The following is a 24,678-nucleotide window of genomic DNA, read 5'->3' on the forward strand; positions in this document are numbered from 1 at the left end:
TCAACCCAGACATTACAGAAGCATGCCACTGTACATGGCTTATTATGTGGTGCTGGGGATTGACCTCAGGACAGCATGCTTATGTGGTGAGCACTTTGCTGAGCATCTCTAGCCCCTTATTCAGGAGATGGACAGACAGGCAGGCAGGTAGACAGAACAGAGACAGACAGACAGATGACAGAGAGGAAGACATGGGGTCCAGCCTGTCTACTACTCAGTGCTGCACATACAAGGTTGGCTGGGCCATGAGCTTCCAGGCATTCATTCCCATCTTCATCTCTAATCACGCCTATGGAGCATGGGGGATTATAGATGTGTTCACTATGGTTCCTGGATTTCTATGGGCCATGGTGATCTGAACTCATGCCCTCATATTAGGTATGGCAAATGTTCTATGCACTGACTATTGGCTGGTTTTGTGTCAACTTGATATAGGCTAGAGTCATCTGAGAGGAGGAAGCTCCAGTTGAGAAAATGCTTCCAGAAGATTGGCCTGTAGGCAAGCCATTCTTCATTGACAATTGATGTGGGAGGGCCCAGCCCATTGTGGGTGTTGCCACCTCTGGGCTGGTGGTCCTGAGTTCTAGAAGAAAGCAGGCTGAGCAAGCCTTGAGGAGTAAGTCAGTAAGCAGCATCCTCCATGGCCTCTGCACCAGTTCCTGCCTCCAGGCTCCCACCCTGTTTGAGTTCCTGTCCTGACTTCCTTCCCATGATAGACTATGGATATAGAAGCGTAACCCAAATAAGCCCTTTCCTCCCCAGCTTGCTTTTGATCACGGTGTTTCATCACAGCAGTAGTAACCCAACAAGGACACTGACCCATTTCCCCAACCCTTGTTCTGGATTTTAATAGTCAGTTTACTTCCCTGTTTTTACAATTTTCCTTAGCCAAACCCGAGAGATTGGAGTGTTTGAAAATACAGCTTAAGCATCCTATTAGCAAGTATGAGATTGATATGTGAATCATGATGGTTTAACTGAGTTTCTTTAGGAGGCTCTCCTAGGAAAATGGGCATTCAAGAGGCTTCTGTCCTTTTATCTTGGTCTCTTTCACTGTTGGAAAATTCAGTAGAGATCTCGGGGTACATGTGCATCTGTATGTGTCTGGCAGAAAGTGAGTCTTGTAGGATAATTATAACCCCACTCAGTCATATGCTTCAGGTGTTCCTCTGACTACTACTAAAATGATTGTTTCAAGAATTATTTTACGGACTTAATCACCAAATGAGCCATTATCATCTGTGTTACAACCTGAGTTCAATTCCTGGGACTCATATAGGGGAAGGAGAGAATTTATTCCTATGTCATCCTTGGACCTCCATGCTCACAAGTGCAAGTACCCACACTCACACTGACACTATATCTATCTGTCTGTCTGTCTGCTGCCAGTTCTGACTCTAGACTACTAAGTCAAGTGAGACTTGGGAATGCTAGACAGAACACTGCTCACAAACCAACCATCTCAGTTCCATGTAGTTTATGAATATCTTGGAATTGTTCAAATTGTGCCTGTTGACCCATAAAACTTACACTTCCAATGTGTTTTCCTGTTGTGTACATTCCTCAAGATTCCCTCAAGAGGCACGTGTCACAGATGCAGTCATGCTTTCCATCTCCCTTCAGGGTCTGCTTTCATCCGAAGACCCATAAAAGGGATGCAGGTTGCAGTGAGAAGCTCCTGGACTCTGGGCCTCAGAGTGCTTGCTGAATTTCCACTTTCTCTGTATCACACGAGACACCCTGACAAAGTCTACAGGTAACTTGAAGAACCCAAAACACATGAAGATGGAATTTAAGAAATACCGTTGTCTATATCAATTAGTCTTAGATCCTATTACTAAATACTGGAAGCCATTTTTAATTAACATAATATCGCACACCTAATGGCTTCTTTGGTTCTAGATCTGATTATTATCTACCTGTCAATATTTTGATGCAATTCATAGGCAGCTGAACTGCTTTAGGCTACTGGAATTATCTGATTCTTTCTATGTCTCTGAAACCCATTGTTCTCCAGGCACCGCTTGGTGGGCCCAGGGATGGTGAGCCCTTTACTAAGTCAATGCAGCATATAGTAGTTTGATTCACATTTCTCTTTTTATTAGTAAAGTGCACTTTATAGGTCATTAGTTCCTTGACTACCAGGCAAGAGACCCACTCCTAATGATGATCATTCTTCATTTCTGTCCAAAGATGAGGAAGAAACAAAGGGATGTGTAGTAAGGATACTGGGACCCTTGCGAGAAAGGTAACTAGTGCTTGAGCTAAACAATTGAAGCTGACAACGAGAAGAGACAGGCTCTCAGAATAGCAACTGCTCAAGATGCTTTTGACTTGGGAACTGAGGGGATAAAAATACAGGGGATTCTAGTTTACAGCTTTCCGAAGACTCAAAGAGATCTAGTGGAAAGATTCTTAGTCTAAAGAGCCCACAAATCCAGACAGCAGCCTTACCTGTACCAAACAGTAAACCACAGAGTCATCTGTGCAAATCAACTAAATTCACTGAGCCTTCAATGCTTCATCTAGGACACTAGGATAAATTCAATACCCTCATGGATTGCTCTGAGTTCCAAAAGTCATAATGTGAGACGCATCAAAGTGCACTGTTTAAGTACAGTTATGTAACACTGGGCATCATCAAGGAAAAGAGTTTAGTATTCACTCTTCCAACACATTATCAGCCACATCCATGATTTACAGTAAGCATGCTAAGCTCTGTAAAGGATACGCATTTGAAGTGAATCCTTAGAGAAAAGTATTTCCTTTGTTACTAATGTGCAGACTTTGTCCTTTTGCTTTGCTGCACCTAGATTTCACAATTTTTTCCTCACAGGTTTTGAAAATCAAATGTAGGAAACATTAGGAGAACTGAACACTTGCAGGAAGGGTGACTCTGTTACTAGGAGATAGTTCTCACTGGTACTTCAGTTCATTTTCTGGTTTTCCTTCTAGTGCTTTGAATGCTCTCAGTATGGTGGAAGCCAATCCCTTTGGTGGTAAATTCATCAGTTCTTATTTGTGACTTTTTCTTTAATTCCTGAAGAAATATCCCATGCTTTGCTTTTAAATTTTATTCTATATGTTTGGGTGTTTTGCCTGCTTGTATGCCTGTGTATCATGTGTGTACCTGGTGCATACAGAGGTCAGAAGAGGGCATCCAATGCCCTGAACCTGAGTTATAGTCAGCTGTGGGCCTCCACGTGGCGGTTGGGAGTCTAAACCAGGTCCTCTGCAAGAGCAATCAGAGCTTTTAACCACTGAACTGTCTCTCCAGCCTCTGTTTGTGGCTTTAGAACAAGTATGTATCATAAGAAAGACAGACAGACAGACAGACAGAAAGAAAGAGCAAGTATTTCTGAAGATAAACCCAGTAGGATTCATCCATGTGTTTTGACTTATTTAATTCAGTGTTTATTGAAAACACAGATTGGTAAAAATTGTTTGAATATATGTGCATATATATAAATATATTATAAAATGAATGTTATATATTGGTACAAGGTGTTTTTTGAAAATATTGACCCTAAGATGAATTTTTAAAAATTAAAAGCTTTAGTACCCGGAAGGCATTAAGAGTGTGAAGCATGTTGAATTAAATTTAGGTCCTGTATAACAAATGAGGGTTGGAAGTCCACATCAGGATGGGAATGGGTTAATGGTATCGAAGGAGTGGGCGGTATTGAGTTGCTGGAGGTGTCATAGAGGGCCATCATTCTTCAGCCTAAGCCGGTGTGGCCTGGGAGTGAGCGTCTGGCGTAGAGCAGCACACAAGACCACTAAGAAAGAAGAGATCAAAACGCCCCAGGAGAGATTTCTAACTTAGGAATATAAGGAAGAGAGGGAGAGACAAAGCGCTGAAGAAGCGAAGCTGGTGAGAAGTGAGGGCCAGTGCCCAGGGGCCAGCGGGTGAAGGTGCGAGGGTGGGGTAGGCTCGTACAATGCAGAGACTTAGCAGGAAGAGAGGATGTGGCTCTGGGAGGGGCAATGGTGAGCAAGGATGCCGCTTCCATTTCTTGGTCAGCTATGGCAATGAGGTACAAAGCCGTGAGAGCTGCCGGGAAAGTGCTAACGTCATGGGAGAGCTGGGTGAAAGGAATACCTGTAGAAGAGGCTGAATGTACTAGAAGCACTGCTGCTGCTGAAGAGTGGATTGGGAATCGGAGAGGTGTGGTCAGGAGGAAAGAGACCGGGAAACGGGGGGCTTTTGGGAGTAAGTATGAGTTGTCCCACTAGGACAAGAGTTTCTACAGTAACTTACAATGAAAAGAAAGTAAAACCTTCCAGGGTGGCTGGTTAGCTTGAATACAGCCTCTGTTATGTCTATACATTTCACTAAGTGCTTTTTCAACATTGTCTCTCCAAATATTAACACATGCTATTCTTAACACCAAATACATACTAAATGCATTTATTGCTCCCAGGATGTTATACTATTGTCTGCTTTTGCCTGGCACTATGCTTTTATAGAAGATGGAAATCCGCTATACGGTGATGCTTTGGTCTGACATCCCCATGGGACGATCAGCTTCCCTAAGCAGGACTTGATCCTCTCTGATGGCCCCACTGAGTTATGAAACTTAGAGGTAGACATCATCATGGATTTAAGAAAACGCGGCCTGGTCCTGTTTGATGACCAGTTGACAACTCTGCTTCCAGAAAGAGCAGACAAAGACAAGTCCCAGTGTTAGGTGGCCTGCCAAGTGACTAGACTGAAATCAAACTTGCCATCAGCTCCTTTCCACTACAAATAACAGCACTCTGTGACCTTCAGAGGTTGAACTTCAACGTGGAATAGACTTGATAGATCAGAGTATTATCTAGAACTGTAAACTTGAAGGATAATTCTAAGGGGGCTCAGCCATTGAGAGAAAGAAAATGAAAGGCAAACGCGTCAGAAGGAGGCGGGGGTCCATGGGGACCTGGGCTTAGTTGGACATACTTGGAATTACAGTCACACACCTCACGGCCACGCGGAAAGGTTTCTGATACTGCTCTCACTTCCTAAAACGAGGCTGGTGTGGCTGGTGATGGCATGTGATCGATCACTGTAAGGATACGGGGCTGCCAAGCGAGAGTGAAGGCACCATTCACACTCACATACACGCGACCATTGGTGAGGATTAAAGTTTGGTCCACCCGTTACCATGGACACACTTTAAAACAGAAGCGGGGCTTTGCTTGTTTGTCTTTTTCTTCTAGCAAAGATGGAATGGAGTTAGGGAAAAGTGACCCTTTCCTTTATTTTTGTTAAATTAGTTAGCGGCTTTTTTCCCCCTTTCTTTTTTTTTTTTTTTGAGACAGGATGTTCTACGTCTCAGGCTTGACCTTGTTTTCACCATACAGTCAAAGATAATCTTAAATTCCTGATGCTCCAGTTTCCACTTCTCAAGCAGAGATTACAGCCACCCCCAGCAATGTTTCTGTATTTCAGTATTTGTTACTCATTAACTTACATCGATATGCTTTGGATATCTTTAATTCTTGTTCAAAGATTTAACAAGAGATATTTGGACTCAGTTTTAAATACACTTGGGTCAAAACCAAGTTCAAATAAAGTATAAGTTTGGCTTAATTGGAATTATTTTTCTACTTTGATAAGAATAACTGAAGTAAAGTATTGTCTAGGATTTATTCAGGTGGGGGAAGAGAAGAAAATTGTTGCATGTGTTTTACAGGAAGCCAGAGCTCTGCCTGTACCAAGCTCCCCTCCTGCTAGCATCTAAGTGGATTGGTATGTGACATTTGCTTTGTTATTTGTTGTTAGAAGGTTTCCCTGGATAGTCCATCCTGGCCTTGAATTTGCTATGTGCCCAGGGCTGGCGCTGAGCCAGTGGTCTCCCTGTCCCATCCTCCTGAGTGCTGAGACTACAGCCACCATGCCCAGTTTGGAAGTTAGTCTTGAACCTCCTGCACTGCATTTCAAAGTACGAGTCCATTCTACTGCATATTCTGTCAGTTGCCATATTGTAAAAGTGGTGGCAGGCAGATGATGACCCAAGTGAATGTGTGAGGTGTGACTTAAGTCCTGAGTGAATGTGTATTGCAGACAGGAGCATACAGGGCCAGGTGGAGGACCCTAGGGGGTCAGATCCATGGGAATAGCAAAGCATGCAGGAGCTCAGAAGGATGGGAAAGACTTCCTCTGGTCAGAATGTCAATGTAGATACTGTCTGCAGAAACGATCAACCACTACTTCCTTCTCAGGATGATGACAGCAGCCTGAGACTGCTCCCCTAGAGAGACCTCCTATCAAGATAAACACACTTGTTCAACTGTATTCCATAAGCTCATATCCTCAATTCAGATGTATAGAACAAATGTGCTGAGTTTCTGCATTGCTCTATGTGTTTGGTGACCCTCAGGAAAGTGAGCACAGTTTGCATGACCCAAGCTTTTATGTGCGTGTGTCTAACCTCTCCTCATTCCCTTATGGTCCCAATGGCAGATGTGCTTTGCACTAGGTCGAATATTTACTTCCTAAAATGGAACAGGGCACAGGCTTACCCAAAGCCACTTCCTGTATTGGCTACTAGTGGTAACTTCCGGTGAATTTGCAGGGAGCCTGGTAGTAAGACAGCGGATTCATTATCTAGCACTCCTACCATGCATGGAGGTGTCTTTCTCTAGACTTAAAGGCATTTGCTCTTTTACACCCTTCTGCAATGGGAAGTGATAAGCCTTAGATAATCCTTATCACTTAGCTCCTTGATAAGTCCTAAGGGCCAGGCCCCAGGCTACATTGGGAAAGGGGCTAATGGGACACAGTAAGAGAACTCTGATGGCTCATACTTTGTTCTGTCTCCCCAGCACCTCCGCGGTAGGAATAACATGAAAGTCAAAACAACTGCACGTGTACACAATCAAGAATACCCAGATAGGCCTGCCCTACTGTCGCCGTACTCCCAGAGATGGGCCGTGGGCTGAAAAGGAGTACTCTGAGGTCAGAACTCCCACAACCTTTCATCTGACCTGTCTTTTATTCTTAATGACCTCCACTGTAAGTCTTCCACATTATAACCTCCTTCCATTTTTAGTTTGGATGGGAGTGCCTTCAGATGAAAAGTAATGCCCTCAGTTCTTAATGCTCAGATCAAAGGGAAAGGGAATGGCAAACAGATGATTTAGCTTCTTGGGTTAGAAGAGTCTCCGTATGTCAATCTGGTCGGTCACTTTTTTTTCTGGTTTTTACGAGACAGGGTTTCTCTGTATTGTTTTGGAGGCTGTCGGTCCAGCCTGGCCTCGAACTCACAGAGATCCGCTTGCCTCTGCCTCCCGAATGCTGGGATTAAAGGCGTGCGCCACCACCGCCTGGCTGGTCAGTCACTTTTTAGAGAAAAGAAAAACAAGGATGCTGAATCTTCCTTTCTATGACTTGCAACTAGACGCCCCCTGCCCAATATAAATAACACCGATGCAGGATGCAAGACACACATACTTGCGTCACAGACACTATCAGAATGCATCAAGTACGTGATGAAAGCAGATAAAAAAGAAACCCTGGCCTTTATTAGAAGTGTCCCAACATACTTCAATGGATGCTACTGAAGGCCATGTCACATCTAAAATATCACAGATGGAGATGGCCACTTGGTACTCCCACAGGCCCCTCTATGCATGTTCAAGATTCCAATAGACTGACAGCTGGCCTAAGTGGATGGATCCTAAAATATTTTTTTCCAGACTATGACTTTCTTCCAAATGCTAATATTTGCAAACTCCAAAGCTCAGTGGTGCCCTCTTGATACAGAGTAAGACTATGGAAACACGAGGCCGCCTGTTCTCATTGTATCTGTGTCTTGTGTTTTCTGAAAATACTTATTTTCAGATCCTCCGGATACATACACAAGGGCTGACACTTCATGGCCTGTCAGCCAGAACATTGTGTCTCATTGTGAATACAATGAGATTGTGTTATTAGAAATCATTTTGAAAATGTGATACAGCCATCCCAGAATTTCTATATTTCATGAAACAAAGAATGTGGCAGCTGTGTTTAGAATTCCTTCCAAATATACATCTGTCACTCTGGTTATTCTCTTCCAGTTTTATTAATTGAAAACCAGTCACAAGACATAGAAAGACAATGTGTGGGATAATGGCTTCTTGTTAGAGGGCCAGTGACTTCTGTTTAACAGAAGATCATTTAAGGAGTAATGAATCTCAAATGTCACATTATCATTATGATCTCTAGCAAAGAGTCTTCTGTTTGTATTCCTTTGCCTTTGCAGTTTGTTTAAAACAGACCATAAAATATTAGCACCGATTGACCAAGGGTGTGGTAAGATAGCTGAATTTCCCCGAGCTTTGGCAGAAGGCAGGGGAGGGTGGAGACTGCTGCTCTGAGCCCATGCCTTCTGCCACAACCCGCTGCCTCTCCCAGGACAGCGGAGCCACACATCCGTCCACGTGCTCTGCTGTCCTTCTCTCCTAGCAACCATGTTATGCTAAAGAGCCATGGCTGGGGTTGCCAGGATATTCTTCTATTCTTGTCCTCCACAACCAGACCCAAAGCAAAAGAGCAAAAGCAGGCAAGAGGCGAAGACACAGGTAGCGGGACTCATAACAGCAAAGTGACTTTTCATTAGGAAGAAACGAATTCAGCAAATAATGTTCTTGTTGCTGCTTTCGAATGCTTCCTTTTCTTTTAAAAATCAGACAGACCAATGGTAAAGAAGATGAACTACAAAAAAATCACCACTATTAAACATTGTAAGACAAAATTCACCATTTAGAAGCCACTTTTCCCAGTAGAGAAAGAAAAGCAAATGTCTTGCAATTGTCAGCATGACCCAAAAGGTTCTGAACTATAATTACTGTCTTGATCCACATACAAAAATCTCTGAAGTAGATACTACACACTGTAGAAGCAAAGATAGCATCAATGATCAAGGGTGTACTTTTGACATGTTAAAGTATATGAAAAATATGCATCTTTAAAAGGATGGGTGGTGGTGGTGCACACCTTTAATCCCAGCATCCAGGAGACAGAGGCAGGCAGATCTCTGTGAGTTTGAGGCCATTCTCATCTACAGAGCAAGTTTCAGGACAGCCTGGGATACACAGAAACCCTGACCCAAAGAAAAAAAAAAGTGTTCAATCATGGCTTATTACCTCATTTGATATCATAATGAATTCTGCATTTAAATGCCCTCTGGTTTATAGAAAGGCCCATGTAAGCTCCTTAGATGCATGTAGCCAAAAAGAAGTTGAGACAGAACTCAGATCCTTATCTGTTTTACACTTATATCCAACTCCATTATGCCATGTCACCTCAGTTCCTTACACAGGTAATAGACAAAAGCAGCCACCTTACATGCCTGCAGAAGTTCAGGCTGATGGTGTTGTTCGCCATACTCTTGGCGATTCAGTAGTTGTCTTTGTACTGCTTTTACAAATGAGAAAAACTGGTCCAAGAATGACTAGATGACTCACCCAAGGTCATGCAATTAGAAAGGGACAGAGCCAGGAACGAAGCCCAAGATAAAGGACTCTTCATCCAGAGCATGTTTGACTCAGGTCAGACATTAACCAACTATCAGATCTGATATTGGATCATGGGCATAAAGATAATTCAAAGAGCATGATATTTGGATACATAAGAAGGCCTGGTGCACATGTCCATGGGATTTATTGATTTATTCAATAAATATTTATTGAATGACTCTGTTTTGGTACCTGGGATACAGTGGTGAGTAAGAGGAAAAAAGAAGCACATAGGACTTTTGAATTGTGTGGATACAAAGTACATGTATGTCTGAAGTGGGGTAACAGTTTTAAATAAGTGGGAAGCATCCCTGAAAATGGGATGTTTGTCCATTGAGGTAAGAAGGTAAGCCATATGGGTATCTCTGGGAAGAACACTGTGGGGAGCAGAAAGAGAATGGGTAAGCTGAGGATGTCCTGGCCCTATACAAAAGAGGGAAGAGATTGTGTGGGAGGGGCAGTGAGTAGGAGTGCTGATAATGGTGAGTATTTAAGGTTAAGATTGAGGGTATTGAAGAGAGACTGCATAAGGGCTTTGGAAACCAAGATTAGGATTGGTGTTTACTCAGGGATGAAAGGTAATCCCAGGCCAAGCATCCTCATAAAATGTAGTAACCACAGTACTATCCATTCTGTCCTAGGATCCCAACAGGGTCACATCATCAGTCTAATTTGATCTTCAGTTATCTGGGATGCAGATGTTGTTTCTTCCATTTTGTTACTGTGTTATGAAGGAAGGTCTGTCTTCGACACTGACTGGAACCTTCTTAGTAAAATGGCTAGCTAATAAAAATGCTGAACATGGTAAGAAAAGTCTACCCCAACCTCAACAACAACAACAAAACAGACTTAGCCCCCTTTACCAGCAGGCGAGCTTATAACATGAAATCATGTAGGTCTCTACCAACTGTCCATTTGTGGAAGAGTGCGCACAGGGTTATGATTATGCTGAGGGCAGCTAGAGACAGTGCTATTGGACATGGTACCTGAAGGGAACTTTGACGGTAACACGTAAGGTGAGTGTTTCCAAGTTGGTAACTATAGGTAAGATATTCTGTACATGGGGGCTAGAGAGATGTCTTAGCAATTGCAAACCTCATTGCTCCTACAGAGGACTCAAGTTCGGTTCCTAGTACTTACATGGTGGCTCACAACCATCCATAATGCCAGTCCCAGGTGTGTGACATACTCTTATGACTCCTGAAGGCACCAGGCATGCACATGTGGGTTTTTTTATATATTTTATTCATATGTAAAATAAAAATAAATCTTTTAAAAATAGATGTTCAGAATTCCAACTGACACTGGCCTTAGTGGCTATAATACTTTACTGTGTGGGGACTGTTAAGTCTCCTACCTGGAGCTGTAGCTCCTGTCGGAACTCTGCTCTTTAGGTCCCAGGATAAAATATCTTAGGAGTTTAGTCCTTGTCCACTGATGTCATGCGCTCTCCAGCTGAGTGCTGTGGTGAGGCATGAAGCGTTGAAAGCAAGTTTAACAGCCTTTATCTGACTTTCATTTCATCTATTTTTAATTTTGTGTTTAGGCTAAATTCTATAATGCGTGCTATCCTTTAAAAAATAATTCTGTGCACAACATAAAAAGTCTACATGTTTGGAGAATGTAATGGACTCAACAGAATGGGGGTGATTCTGGGAGGAGATGGGGAGGGGATAAATCTGAACAAAATACAATGTATAAAATCAACGGAGTTAATAAAACATTTTTAAAGTCTATATTCTATTTTCTGTTGTATCAGGTGTTATTATCACCACGTTTCATTTCTATCCAAATTTCACATGACAGTTTGGAAAACCAACCTTTAAAAAAGTCTTGGCTCTAAGAAAGCTGTCACTCGCTCTGTTTAGCCTTGAGTAATTGCCAGGCAATGGTGAAGTGCTTGCGGTACCCTCTCCACACCCGTCATTTCCAAACAAACAGAATACCAACCAGGGCATTAGCTATTGCTCCACATCTTCCTGGAATTCATTCGGATTCATTCCCTCCGTTTCCCTTGACAACAATCAAATCCCTAGCAGCTCTCAATAACCCGCCATGTCTCGCTTCAGTGTTGTCTTTGGAAACAAAACAATCCTGTTCTTCTGTGCGTGTCATTAGGAACCAGAAGAGAAGGAAAATCAGGTAAGAGTAAGTTCAGATTGCTCTGGATTATTTTTGGTAAAAATTGTTGTTTCAGTAGCTGGAAACTTAAATGCATGCCAGTTATAAAGGATTCTGAAAACTACCTGCAACCATCCTCCAAAGAAGAAAATACCGTGTTCTTGATGAACTGCCCCTTCACCTACTTTATCCTACCATGTTTCTGGGCATTATACGGCCTGGTTCTGTAATTTCACCAAGAGTTTAGATGACACAGAATTAAATCCCTATCCAAATGCCTACACTCGCAATACAAGAATATATTCCTTTTGTGGAATATATTCTTTTGTGGGTTTTTTTTCCTTACTTCTGTTGAATAGGATCTTCATTTCCTGATGCATTACAGAATTCTTTATCAGTTAAATTATGCTCTAAATTTTCTGGAATGCTCCTCGAAGCCTAGAGCACTTGGAACCAGGCTTGGCAGGCAAATGCAAGAACAGTTAAGGGATGAAGTTAAAACAAGAAGTTCATTCCTGGGAAATTCCTGAAGGGAAGTCAGACTTCTAGTCTGAGAAAAAAAAGAGCTCGCTTCTCCCCCTTGTGCCCAGAATGCTGGATGCCACCAGTCATGGATCTTCTTAAACGGGAGCATGGGAGAGAGAAATTGCCTTCTTCAGTTAGTAGCTCATGCCAATATTTTTTCAAGCTGTGCTTAGCACATTTGGAGTAATATACTAGGTAGAAGTGGACTGATAACTAGTTATGCCAGTTCTTAGGTCCCTATCATTACATCCTAGCCTGACCCCCACTATGCTCTTTTCATCCCTCTCATTTGATCTATTTATTTGCACCTAAAGTCAGCTTGGTATCCCTCTTTGAGAAAGGACTCCAGAGTCGGTTCTCAAAATACACTCAAAATGGAAGCACAAAGGCCGACGGAGTCAATTATTTCTGTTGTCTGTTCCTTAATCAGTCGGAATCTTCCAGAACAGGATTTAACACATATGCTAAATGAGTATCTGTTACAAGAGAAAGTCAATAAGACAAAATGTACACAAAATCTCAGCATAAAACCCATTTATTTATTTATTTAGTTTTCTACCGTTGAGTGTCTATCTCTCGTCCTCTGTCTATGCTGACAGAAGCAAAAGGCAATGGGGCCCACGAGCAAAGAAACGCCATGGATGAAGGGGAATTTGCCTTCTGATTCACATTTGAAAGATTCGTGTTCCAATGTGATTTTTAAAAAATTTTTATTATCCGAGTTTCTTTGACATCCTGTCTCTCTGTCATCATTGTGATGACAGCTTCCAGAGAAGAAGTGTGTAGGGAAAGTCGCCTTACTTCAAAATTTAATTCAGGAGGTTTTTTTCCAAGTGAGTTTTTGAGGTCTTTTTGCTGCTAACATTCATTTCCATTTTGAAGAGTACATTGTCTCCCTGTGGAAACGACACTTTGCTTTTGCCTAGTACATGAAGAGGACGCTCATTAGCCTGCTCATCTTCTTCTGGAGCAATTTAACATAGTCTAATGAGAAAGGTCTTTGCTTAAGAAAAAAAAGCAAACTTGGTTTTACTGACTTACTAATGTAGTTAGGATCAAAACTTGCTCTGCACATAAGAAAAGGTATAGTCATAATGTTCTATTCTCTTCCTAAGCTGAGAACGGTGGGATGGGATGAGACTCTGGTACCTCAACGAAAGCTACTGAAGAAACATCAGTCTGTAATACCTATCCCACAGCATCTTCCTTCTGGCTAGGAGATTAGAAGACAAAGGAGAAAACGTACATTATTTCTAGCGACTTAGATAATTTCAAAATGACTTTCCTACTCATCATGTTCTGTGGTTCTAAACTCCCTTGTTTGTACCCAGCTTTGGGGAAATTCCACTATCTCTATTTTGTAAACTTGCACCCTGGATGGAGTCTGGAGCCAAAGCCCCATATGGTGCCAAGATCATCAGAATTGCTTCTCAGTACTAGTTGTAAGCCAAAAAAGCAACACAAATAAGCCCCATAAGTATTGCGTACTATCTCCTAGTATATGTTTTTATTTTGATATAAAATACCTTATGTCTCTCAAGAATGACTAAAACGGAGGCTCCAGGACACCCTTGGCACTGTTCTGGTGGTTCACCATTGAAAACATCGCTTCTCACAGCCAACAAGCCTGGGGCACTCTGAGCTCTCTAATAAAGGTTAGAAAGCTTCCTGCGCTCTACAACATACTGCAGTCTGCTGCTGTTTCTCCTCTATCTGGTCTTCTCCTCTAGTTCTTGCCAGCCCGGTGCTCTCTGCCTCACCTCCCGGTCCCTATCCAGACTGCCAACTCCAGCATCCCTCTCATCTCTGATTCTAAGACATTCCTTCCAACTCACTTTCAGCATCCTGTTTGCCAGCAGCTCGACTTACCTTTCAGGCAAGTCTTGAAAGACAGTTTTCACAATTTCAATGGGGATCTGGAGAGACAGCTTAGTCTCTAAAATGCTTGCTTTGCAATCATGAGGATCTAGGAATGGTCCACCGTTTTTTGTTTGTTGGTAGTCCCAGTGATGCAGAGATACAGATACATGGATTAAAAGGTGCCTGCTGGTCAGCCATGCTAGCCCACTTAGTAAGCCCCAGAGCCCACTGGGACAATGATATCTTAGGAAAATACAGTGGCAGGCTCCCAGAAACAACACCAAAAGTTGATCTCTGGCCTGCACAGAAATGCAAATGCATGCACATACACACACATGAATGTGCCAGCAGCATGGTATACTTCTATGTAATAAAGAAAATGACACTGATGCTAATGAGGGCTCTTACACTCTTTCCAGTTAGGTCCTATTCCATATTAACACAGTCAATATTCATGATCTTTCCATTCCTATTAGTAAACGAAGTCTTTGTTTTTGTTTTTTGTCTGTTTTTGTTTTTGTTTTTGAGACAGGGTTTCTCTGTGTAGCTCTGGATATCCTGGAACTCCTTGGTAGGCCAGGCTGGCCTCTGACTCACAGAGATCTGCCTGCCTCTGCCTCCTGAGTGCTGGGACCATAGGTGTGCGTCACCACGCTTGGCTCATAAGCTTGGTCTTTTGAGTGTACAGCAAAGTGCAGACACAGTGACATGTGCCCTTTCCCCAGGGTTTCCGTTTAAAAAGTTCAGCACTCCTGAAGTCATCGTTTCCTCTCAACAACGTAGCAGGAGGCTTCGTCCCAGGCCCACCTCAACCTTCTAACACAGCTAAGTTCCTTCCTACACCACAGGCCTTCCCTCTCTCAGCATGCTAAGCACCTTCTATGTCTCTGGAACTAGCTTATATTCTACCGTGTGGAGGGAGGGAGACGGATAACACATAAAACCATTCAGCAGAACAGCAAACGCTGTGACAAATGGAAACGCTGATGCTAGAGAAGGATGGCAGAGAAGGAGAAAGATCACCTTAGGCAGGATCATCCAACGAAAGTCTGTTTGGAGCAGAACTGAAATCTGAATATTGACAAAGGATGGAGGGTTTGGACAGAGAGGCTTCAGAGTCCTGTTTTCTCTTCTTCTCCCTAGAGGTATCCCTGGAATTACCCCTATGCTCATTTGTCTTCTCTTTTCATACCAAGGAGTGTCGGAAAGCCTAGCTAGTCTTTGCCCAAGGGAATTGCCACTGCAATACTGGAATCTAAGAGGGACTTCATCTTACTCCTGAACACTTGACTTTAAGAGGCTTGGAGAAACAGCAGTTCTACGAAAGGCTGAATTCTATCTGCTCTATCTACAATGTCACCGTTCTGATCTCAGAATCTATGCCATCTACTCTTATATAACTGGATGCCTGAAAAGAAAATTTTCATCTGGAAAGCCAGCTTCTTTCATTAACTAATAAGCTATAGATAATCTGATTAGTTACTTGATCCTTAATTAATATGCGGCACTCCTTTATGATCAGTCTTATCTAAACGCCATGGTCCCTTCCCCCACTGAGCCCTATAATTTCTCTTTCTTATCTTGGCTATGCTTCATTTCCATCGTCCTGATTGAAAGCTGCTTGAAAAACTTCAAAAGTAGAGTGTGCAAACCCCTCATCACAAAAGCTTTCTAGACTGTTAGCAGGTAGCATCCTCGTGGCAGAAGCCTGATAGTCCATCTTGGTTTTGATGTTACTCAAACTGCTGCGCGGCATGAGTTACTTGCTCTTCCTGGTAAGACGGTCTCCTTTTTCAACTCTTTTCACAAGATTTATACATACATGTATATTATTTACTTTTATGTCTCTGGGAGTATATTTAGTTTAAAATCCTCTCTACTGCCTTGGCTTGAGCACACTGCAATATCTTTATCCTTCTCATGACTTCATGCATGAATGCACATATATAGAATATATGTAAGTGTGCATGCATGCACTTGGGGTACTCCATTTTCTCCCCACACATCCATTCAATTCAGGTAGGTCCCAGGTTTCCATTGTAAGCTTCCCTTTCCTTTCTGCATCTGTAAGAGGCTTCAATGTTTTTTGTTTTGTTTTTTGTTTTTATCTCTAGCCCAAGTCCTTCTCTTGGAAAGACCCAATTCCTAATCCGGCGGGGGTTTCATTTGAACCTCAGAATCAGAAGGACACTTGTGATTTCCACTCTGTGGATCTCCCCATCACATCTCTGCCACTGTCTGTCTCCCTTCAGCTCTCAGGCACAGCTTCCAAGCAGCTCACCTCACTAGCAGGCTCCGAAAGTTGCAAAGCTAATCTCCAAGGGGGACAGTTAAATCTTTCACAATGCTGTTTTGTCCGCTGGTTCCAGAGTTCCTCCAAGGAGTCACAGTGAGAACTAAGATGTACCAGCAGCAACTGTACGCCAGGGCATAGCAACTCATCGTCTCTGATCAGCTCCTCCGCCTTGAGGTTTTATTGCTCCCATTATACACTGTGGTAATTTTGATTGAGTCTAATTATTTCCCATGGCTTCTCTCCAGGAGGTGAAACACACCCAGCCTTCAGGGGGAACCGCTCTAGACCAGTCTCAGAAAGCACAAGTTTCTCCAATCCCATCTCAAGCGAATTTGTATGTGTGTGTGTGTGTGTGTGTGTGTGTGTGTGTGTGAGAGAGAGAGAGAGAGAGAGAGAGAGAGAGAGAGAGAGAGAGAGAGAGAGAGAGAGAGAGAGAGAGAGTTTCTTTTTACTATCTTTATTCCACTGTGGTTTTGATGTAAATTGGCAGAAGAGAACAGCACGGTCACTTGCTTATTCTGACTTTGTATGTGTCTACTGGCACAGTCCAAGTTCATACTTGATATTCCTGAGGCTTTTTAATTATAGTGTCTGTGAGAATCCTGACACATGTCAAACAATTTTCTAAACTTTATTTCATTCCTAACGCTTCCTCACTTTGTCTTTGCATACTTTAGAGGTATCTTATTCCCAGATTCTCGGGATTGAACCCTCCACATTAGCTTTAAGGCTTCCATTAAATCCTCTAAGTCCCTCTGTTGACAAGATCCTGAAGGCTCCGAATGTCCTCTCATAGTCTTGTCACAGGTCAGGCTTTGCTGTCTCTCACCTGGAGGAAGTTATGTCCCTTCTCCTCCCCAGTACACAAACCTGCCCACTGGAGTGCCCTTCCCAAATCCTTCCTACCCCCAAGATCCCTCCTTCAACAAACAGTGCTTGCTTATCAAGGAAACAAAAGTCCCCACCCCTGGAGGGCCACAGGAAGCATAGGCCTACTTTCCCCCAGCATCCTGCAAGTTCCTATATGTCTTAGGCTTTTGAAAATTGAGCCACATAGCATTTAAAAAATGTCCCAGTCTCTCTCTCTCTCTCTCTCTCTCTCTCTCTCTCTCTCTCTCTCTCTCTCTCTCTCTCTCTCTCTCAACACCTTTCCTCATTCTGTAACTCTAAGGAACTTTTTATGGTAAAAAGTTTAGAATCTCTTTTGGCCTACTTTTAAAAGGCTCATTTGAAACTTGAGGGCTGAAATCGCATCTGCATTGCATGCATTCCTAATCTCACATTATTTTAAGCTTGTATGTTTCAAACCAGATTTACAGAATGATTCCACAGGACTGTGGTGAGCATGTGACGTTGCTGCTTTTGTTGTAATTTTGATTTGATTCTCTACGAATTGAAAGCAATATTGTGACAGGAAGCTGTAGAATTATTTCCACTAATGAAATTAAGAGTCGAGTTGAATTCTTTGCCATATATTTCTGAAGAGTTCAATGTCATGGGGTTGAAGAATTATTCATAAAACTTGAATTTTTGTATGTGTCAGACTTCTGAATATATATCCCCCAGTACTCTTGTGATTTGTGATTAAACTTTAGGCTTAGAAGATAGCCAATCTGTAACGCTGAAATAATGTCTTCAAGTGAACACATTACCACTATGCATTGGAGTGATTCTCTGAAGGTTTAACATTACTTGGAGAGGGCAATGAATCAGCCTTTATGTGCAATTGAGTTCTATTTTTTGTTAAACTTTCTTTTACTATTTTTTTTCAAAGATAAAATACGCTCATCTACATCTTCAGGCACAAGAGTTTCTAAGTTCAAAAGATACTCTGTATTTCTTCTATTTAGATGACCTATATTGTTCTGCAATGTCTTCCTGAGGTAGAGGAACAAAATAATTAAGGTCTCATCATAAACCCAGTAAATAGCAGCATACAGAATGACATTATTATGAGGTCTTTGGGGTTTAAAAAAAAAACAAACAAACAATGGGTACTGTTCTGTGGACAATGTGTTAAAACTTGTGTTCTGTCTTTTCCTATTGGAAATTTAGAAACAATGTTCAGTCTGCCCATGGAGTTTCAGCCAGTCCCAGCACACCCAGGTTTTCCAATTACCTTGCTACTGCCTCAACAGTTGTATCCAACTAATTTGTCCAAGATAGGGACCCCACATCTTCCCCAGACTCCCCTGCCCTATAAGTGGTAGACATGGTATTGCAGTCCCAGCCCATAGGGGCAACACAGTCTGCAAGACCTAGGTACTCAGTGTCTTTGTTTGCATTACTCTTGAGCTGGGAAAGCCTTTCTCTGATTATCAAAATTCTGTCTTTCCTTACTTAAAAAGGAGTCACAATCTGCATGGAATTTCCCCCGATTTTGGTTTACTTCTCTAAAACCATCCCTGTTCTTGAATGTACCTGGCACTTTATTTCTCTCCTACACTATTTTAATATTTAAAAGACACACATCGTCCCTCTTCAACTCGTCCTCAGGCTCCTTGAGACTCAGCCATGCCTTATTTAATTTTAGTATTCCCGGTAGCAGATCAGGGCTCCAATTACACAGCGCATTAATTAAGAATAAGGAGGAAGGGCACAGAAGAGGTGAAACCGATGAGGAGCTGAACCCGAAGAGGACATGGAGGTCGGATGCGAACACTTGGAAACTGAACCCGGGCCCTCCTGCTCTCCATCATGTCTGCTTGTCTCTAGCTTAACGTTTTAGGTTGTACTCTGGTGAGCCCTACTCTCAGGCACATGCTCTCCATTTCCCTCCCCCTGACATCTAACCAGACGAGGATTCTTTTGGGGCTAAGTGGTCAGAGGCTAGCACACCAAGTACCAAAGTTGACTTCACTGAGTGACCACTTTTGGCAAACCCACTAAGCCATAAGTATGCATTCTCTTCAAGATGATCCTAGTGGCAATAAGCAAAAAAGCTTCTCCGTGCACACTTGTCACTCCCCTGGAATCTTAATAGATAGTTGAGATATTAAGTCACTGAATGATCGTTATTCAATAAAGAAAAGCTTAGCTTGCACATTAATTTACTGATGCTATTTATATATACATATGGGTGTATCTACATCATAAAACCAGAACTGATCTTATGCACGTCAGATACACAAATAGTTGCATTTGTAAAAAAAAAAAAAAAAAAAAAGTAAACTTGGCATAGATATTTTATCAATGTGAATGAATTTTGGCATCGCTTGTAAATTTATTTTTATTTTTATTATTTATTTTTAAATTTAAATTTAAATTAGAAACACGGTTGCTTCACAAGTCAGTTCCAGGTCCCTCCCCGTTTTCCTCCCCTCCTTCTGTGCCCTCCCCCCCAACTCCCCCAATATCCCCTCATTTCCCCAGTTAGGGTGAGGCCCTCCATGGGGGTGTCCATAGTCTGTCATTTCATCCAGGGCAGGGCCTAGACCCTCCCCCAAGAGTTCAGGGTGAGAGTTCATCTCTCATTGTTGGATGGGAGTCCAAAGTCCATTTGTATACCCGGGATAAATACTGATCTACTGCCCAAGGCTCAATAGATTACCTAGGCCTCCTCACTGACACCCCCATTCAGGGGGTCTTGATCAGTCCCATGCTGGATTCCCAGGCATCAGCCTGGGATTCAAGAGCTAACCCTTGTCAGGTCAGCTGTTTCTGGGGGTTAAACCAGTCCAGTCTTAACCCCTTTGGTCATCAGTCCTCCCTCTCTGTCACTGGCTTTCTTGAGTTCAGCTCAGTGCTTAGCCATGGGAGTCTGCCTCTTCTTCCATCAGCCACTGAATGAAGGTTCTGTTTCCCAGACTCTCTGGCCATGGGATTGTAGGCTGGCACTCCCCAGATCTATGTCTAAAATCCATATATGAGCGAGTACATGCCATGTTTCTCTTTTTGTAAAATTTTGTCAACTATTTCCAGTAATCTACACATCAGGGCAGGAAGTGCTTCATTTTTTTTTTCTTCCTGGAACTGACATTTATTTAATAAAATTCTACCTCATGACCACCTACTTGCATCACTCAAATGCTTAGTCAATGAAATTACTGAATTAATGGGGAAAATACCTTCTTAAGACTGGGTGGCATGAAGTCTCAAAACTAGAAGTGTTACATAATGTAGCAGTTATATAATGACGCGGTGACCGTATTATACTTAAAAAAAATACAGTGAGTTTTAGCTGCGAGTCTCATTTTCTGATGGTAACCTTGCTTCTTTCTATTTTCATCTCTGCTACCTCACAGGTGTCACCTTTGTATTTCTCAAGGACATAACATTTTGTTCCTCAAACACTAGGCCATAATCATACAAACATCACATCAGCTGTTTGTCTTTCCATCCATGAATAACCCCCCCACACACACATCCATGTACTGAGGCATGAGTCATCTACTCCAGATATTACACTTGGGAGATAATTCCAATCTATAAAGGATTTATTCTCTAGGATTTCAGTATTAAATAATTATGTAAGCATATTTTTCAATGAATGCACTCATTTTTATGAATATAGGTAAGTCATTAGACACTGATTTTACTAAAGATCATTTTATCCAAACAATTTTATCCGATCCCTCCAGTGAAAATCGGGTTAACTGGTTCTCAGCAGATAAAGGAAACACAGGCTTCTATAGCTTGACTAGAAATTGCCAATATTAGTTATTTATAACTTCACACAGATGGGACAAACCAGGCAGTTTATCCTCAGACACCAAATAGATGATGAAACAGCATTTTTTTTATTTTCATTTTTGTTGTTGTTTTAATTTGTCCGGATAGACTGAGGCTCTTGTGTTCAAATAGACTGATGCGTTGATATGTTTGAATTTTCCTACAAAAACTTATCTTTCAGTCCCTCAAATAACATGAAGTAGGGTCAACAAGATGGCAGAACAGGTAAAGGCACTTGCCACACCATTGTGATGCTCTGAGTTCATGCCCTGAAACCCATGATGGAAGGGAGAGAACCAGCTTGAGAAAGTTGTCCCCTCACTTACACACACACACACACACACACACACACACACACACACAGTGTTACTAATAAGCAAATATTTAAAACATATAAAATAACAGTAAATGGCAATGTTTTTCTGATGTTAGAAATGAAAAAAAGAATTTATAGTCCTTCTTCCTTAATTTATATATAATAATTTGCATGAGAGGTTGGAGGATGGCTCACTAGGTACAGTACTTGTAGACATTTGAGGATTGGAGTTCTGATCTGCAGTACCACATAAAAAATAAGGAGCTGGGTGCAGCCATGTATATCCATAACCCCAGTGCTGGGAAAACCGAAACAACCCAGTCTCCTCAAAATTACGAGGTCCAGTTCAGTGAAACATGTCCTGGAAAATATGGTGACGTGGCTAAGGAATCATTCTCTGATCTCCACATGCACCCATAGTAGTGAGTACATCACCTACATGTGCATACAGACACACACCACACATATAACACCCACACACATACAACTCAGACACACACATACACATACACAGCACCCACGTGCATACAACTCACACACACTCATACAACACACACCCATATAACACCCACACACATACAACTCAAACAACACACACACACACACAGCACCCACGTGCATACAACTCACACACACTCATACAACACACACACACATATAACACCCACACACATACAACTCAAACAACACACACACACACACAGCACCCACGTGCATACAACTCACACACACTCATACAACACACACACCACACATATAACACCCACACACATACAACTCAAACAACACACACACACACCACACATGCAACTCACACAGGCTCATACAATGCACACACAGTCATACTCTTCTTGGTACTATGACTAACAATACTAACAAGGAGCAGGGGAGACAAATGTCAAACTTTACTAAACAGCAGGTAGGAAAGTATGAATGCTGCATCTGCCAGTTGAGTGTTCAATACTGTAACTTATGACCTTGGACACTCTGATTCACAAAGCATCACTACAGAAAGCTGTATCCATTTATAAATGACACCTGTTACTATATATTGATTCATGCAGGTCTGTGCCTTAGGACCTTCAGGAAATCTACTTTTTCCCTTTGCATTTATCCTGTCAATCTTGGCCACACACAGCTGAAACATTACAGTCAAAATGAGGCCCAGTCATGCTGAGAAGTGATTTAAAAGAGAAATAGGCTCAAACTTCAAATTAGCACACACTGTTATTAACAACCCAGTCGAAGGTTTAATGACAAGCACATTAAATATAGTGGCTGACAGGGGTTCTACTTATCTTCAAGTTCATTTATTCCTAGTGTAAACATCTTTTATTACCACAAACAAGCAAACTCATGGTGTGTGCATAGCATTGCTGAGGGAGATTACATCTTTACTGTTCTACAGATTATATCAAATCTTAGATCAGGGTAAATCAGGGTAGTGGGTTTAGAAATCACTCTAATGATTACAAGAGATCAATTTTGAAGATGTTTTTATGTCTCCACAAATCAAACTTTTCTTTCTCAAAGGAGTATTCTGGCATTGCGGCAGATACCTGTAACTGCAGTGTGCAGGGACACAGAGGCAGGACCAACAGGAGGTAAAGGGCATCCTCGGCTACCTACTGTGTTCAAGGCTAGCCTAAGCAATCAATGCAAGACCCTCTCTCTCTCTCTCTGTCTCTGTCTCTGTCTCTGTCTCTCTCTGTCTCTGTCTCTCTCTCTGTCTCTCTCTCACACACACACATACACAGCTTTATTAATTAATTAAAAAGGGACCTCTGTTCTATTTCTCAGAGAGCATTCATTGTCAAAGATGGAATTGGAGCAGTGTCAGAAGGTAACAGGATGGGGCATTCTAATGCAAAGGAGACAGAGGTCCAATATAGCACATGCGCAATATGTTGGCTCCTAGGACACTCTGATGCCAACACTTCAGAACATCTTAAGACCTTTTAGGACAGTCACCCCCCAAAAGGCATCATCATCATCATCACCATCATTATTATACTATTTAAATCAGAATTACAGACAGTTGTGAGCTGCCCTGTGGGTGCTGGGAATTGAACCCTGGTCCTCTGGGAGAGCAGTCAGTGCCCTTAACCTCTGAGCCATCTTTCCAGTCCCCTACCCCCAAAGGCACTGTTAAATGGAGGAGGGGCGTAGGACAGATGTGGCAGGCTTTGGAGAATCCCCCAGTTTGTAAGCTCACTAAGAGGCTTAAGCTTGCTATCTTGCTTTTGCTTCTTACATATGGTGACTATTGCTCAATCACTGGCCAGGCAAAGCTACTTCCTGCTTTTTTTCCTGTCTTTGAGCTCTCCTTAGCAGCTCTGTTGGCCTTGAGAGATAGTGGCTTCTCCATTGTGAGATCAACTAACTGAAATTCCTAAACCCTAAGGGAATCCTTCCCTACTGCTCTCGTATGGTATTCTTGGGTGACCTGGACACTTAAAACTTAAGTCCCATCAGATAAAATTAAAAGAATGCATTGAAGAAAGAGAAGTGAATTTCTTAGACACAGCTGTCATATTTAGTCAATTGTTGCATCTAAATTTCATACTATGGAGTCTACGTAACATAGTAGCTACTGGAAAACACATATGATTGACTGAAAAATGTTGACTTTAATGGTTAGGCAAACTAGTCAGAGAAAGGAAAAAACAACCAAGAAACTGACAAGGAGACAGGTTTCTCCATGAATGGGGTCCCCTTGGTTAAGACAAGGACGTCTAAGAAAGTAAAATCTTTCATTGTGTAACATCTATGCAGTGTTTCTTGTATTTATTTAACTGTAGCACAGTATGCAATGCTAGCAAAGAGACTGCCAGTGGAAGAGGCATTTGACATAGACGTATCCTCTGGTTTACTCCTTCAGAATTTTTGAAAAGGATCATTTTCAGTCTTATACATAGTGGTGATTACAGGGCTAAAAAGAACTTAAGGGTAAACTTCCAGCTGTTTGCAGTAAAAGTCTTGGATCTACTTACAAGTTACACTCTCTGCTTTTAAATCTGTCTGAGCAGTTTCCCACAAGTTGATTACACCTCCTATTTAAATGAAATGTTACATGTCAGACTTTTGTTTTGGCGATTTAGTAAACAGATGCTCCATGCTCAGCAGTGATGGCCAACCCTAAGTGAGACCAATGGTGCTTTCATAGATTTTTAAAGAATCTTTTGCTTATATACTATGGTTTCTGGTTTCCTGTTTTTATGAGTTTGAGTGTGTTTCTTGCGCTTTCTCTTTTATTATTATTTTTTCTTTATTTGCCTGCTTGTTTTCTAAAGGGGGGCATGGAGTTGGACGGATGGGGAGATGGGAAGGAGATGGGAGAGTAGATGAGAGAAACTAATCAGAATATATTGTACAAAGAATTATCTTCAATTAAGAAAAGAAA

The 24,678-nt window shown here is 42.0% G+C and overlaps 1 protein-coding gene and 1 long non-coding RNA gene across 3 annotated transcripts in view; one reads left to right on the forward strand and one right to left on the reverse strand.

Moving 5' to 3' along the window:
- The window catches only part of Rgs17 (regulator of G protein signaling 17), an 81,713-nt gene that overhangs the window by 50,401 nt on the left and 6,634 nt on the right, over positions 1 to 24,678 (reverse strand). The gene's annotated exons all lie outside the window — the stretch shown is intronic.
- LOC121144460 lies at positions 3,737 to 7,214 on the forward strand. The gene is made up of 3 exons (XR_005881815.1): positions 3,737 to 3,874; positions 5,679 to 5,734; positions 6,811 to 7,214. It is a non-coding gene; the product is annotated as an uncharacterized LOC121144460 (long non-coding RNA).

This window comes from Mesocricetus auratus, unplaced genomic scaffold, assembly GCF_017639785.1.
Source record: "Mesocricetus auratus isolate SY011 unplaced genomic scaffold, BCM_Maur_2.0 Super-Scaffold_100018, whole genome shotgun sequence".
In the NCBI taxonomy this organism is placed as follows: Eukaryota; Metazoa; Chordata; class Mammalia; order Rodentia; family Cricetidae; genus Mesocricetus; species Mesocricetus auratus.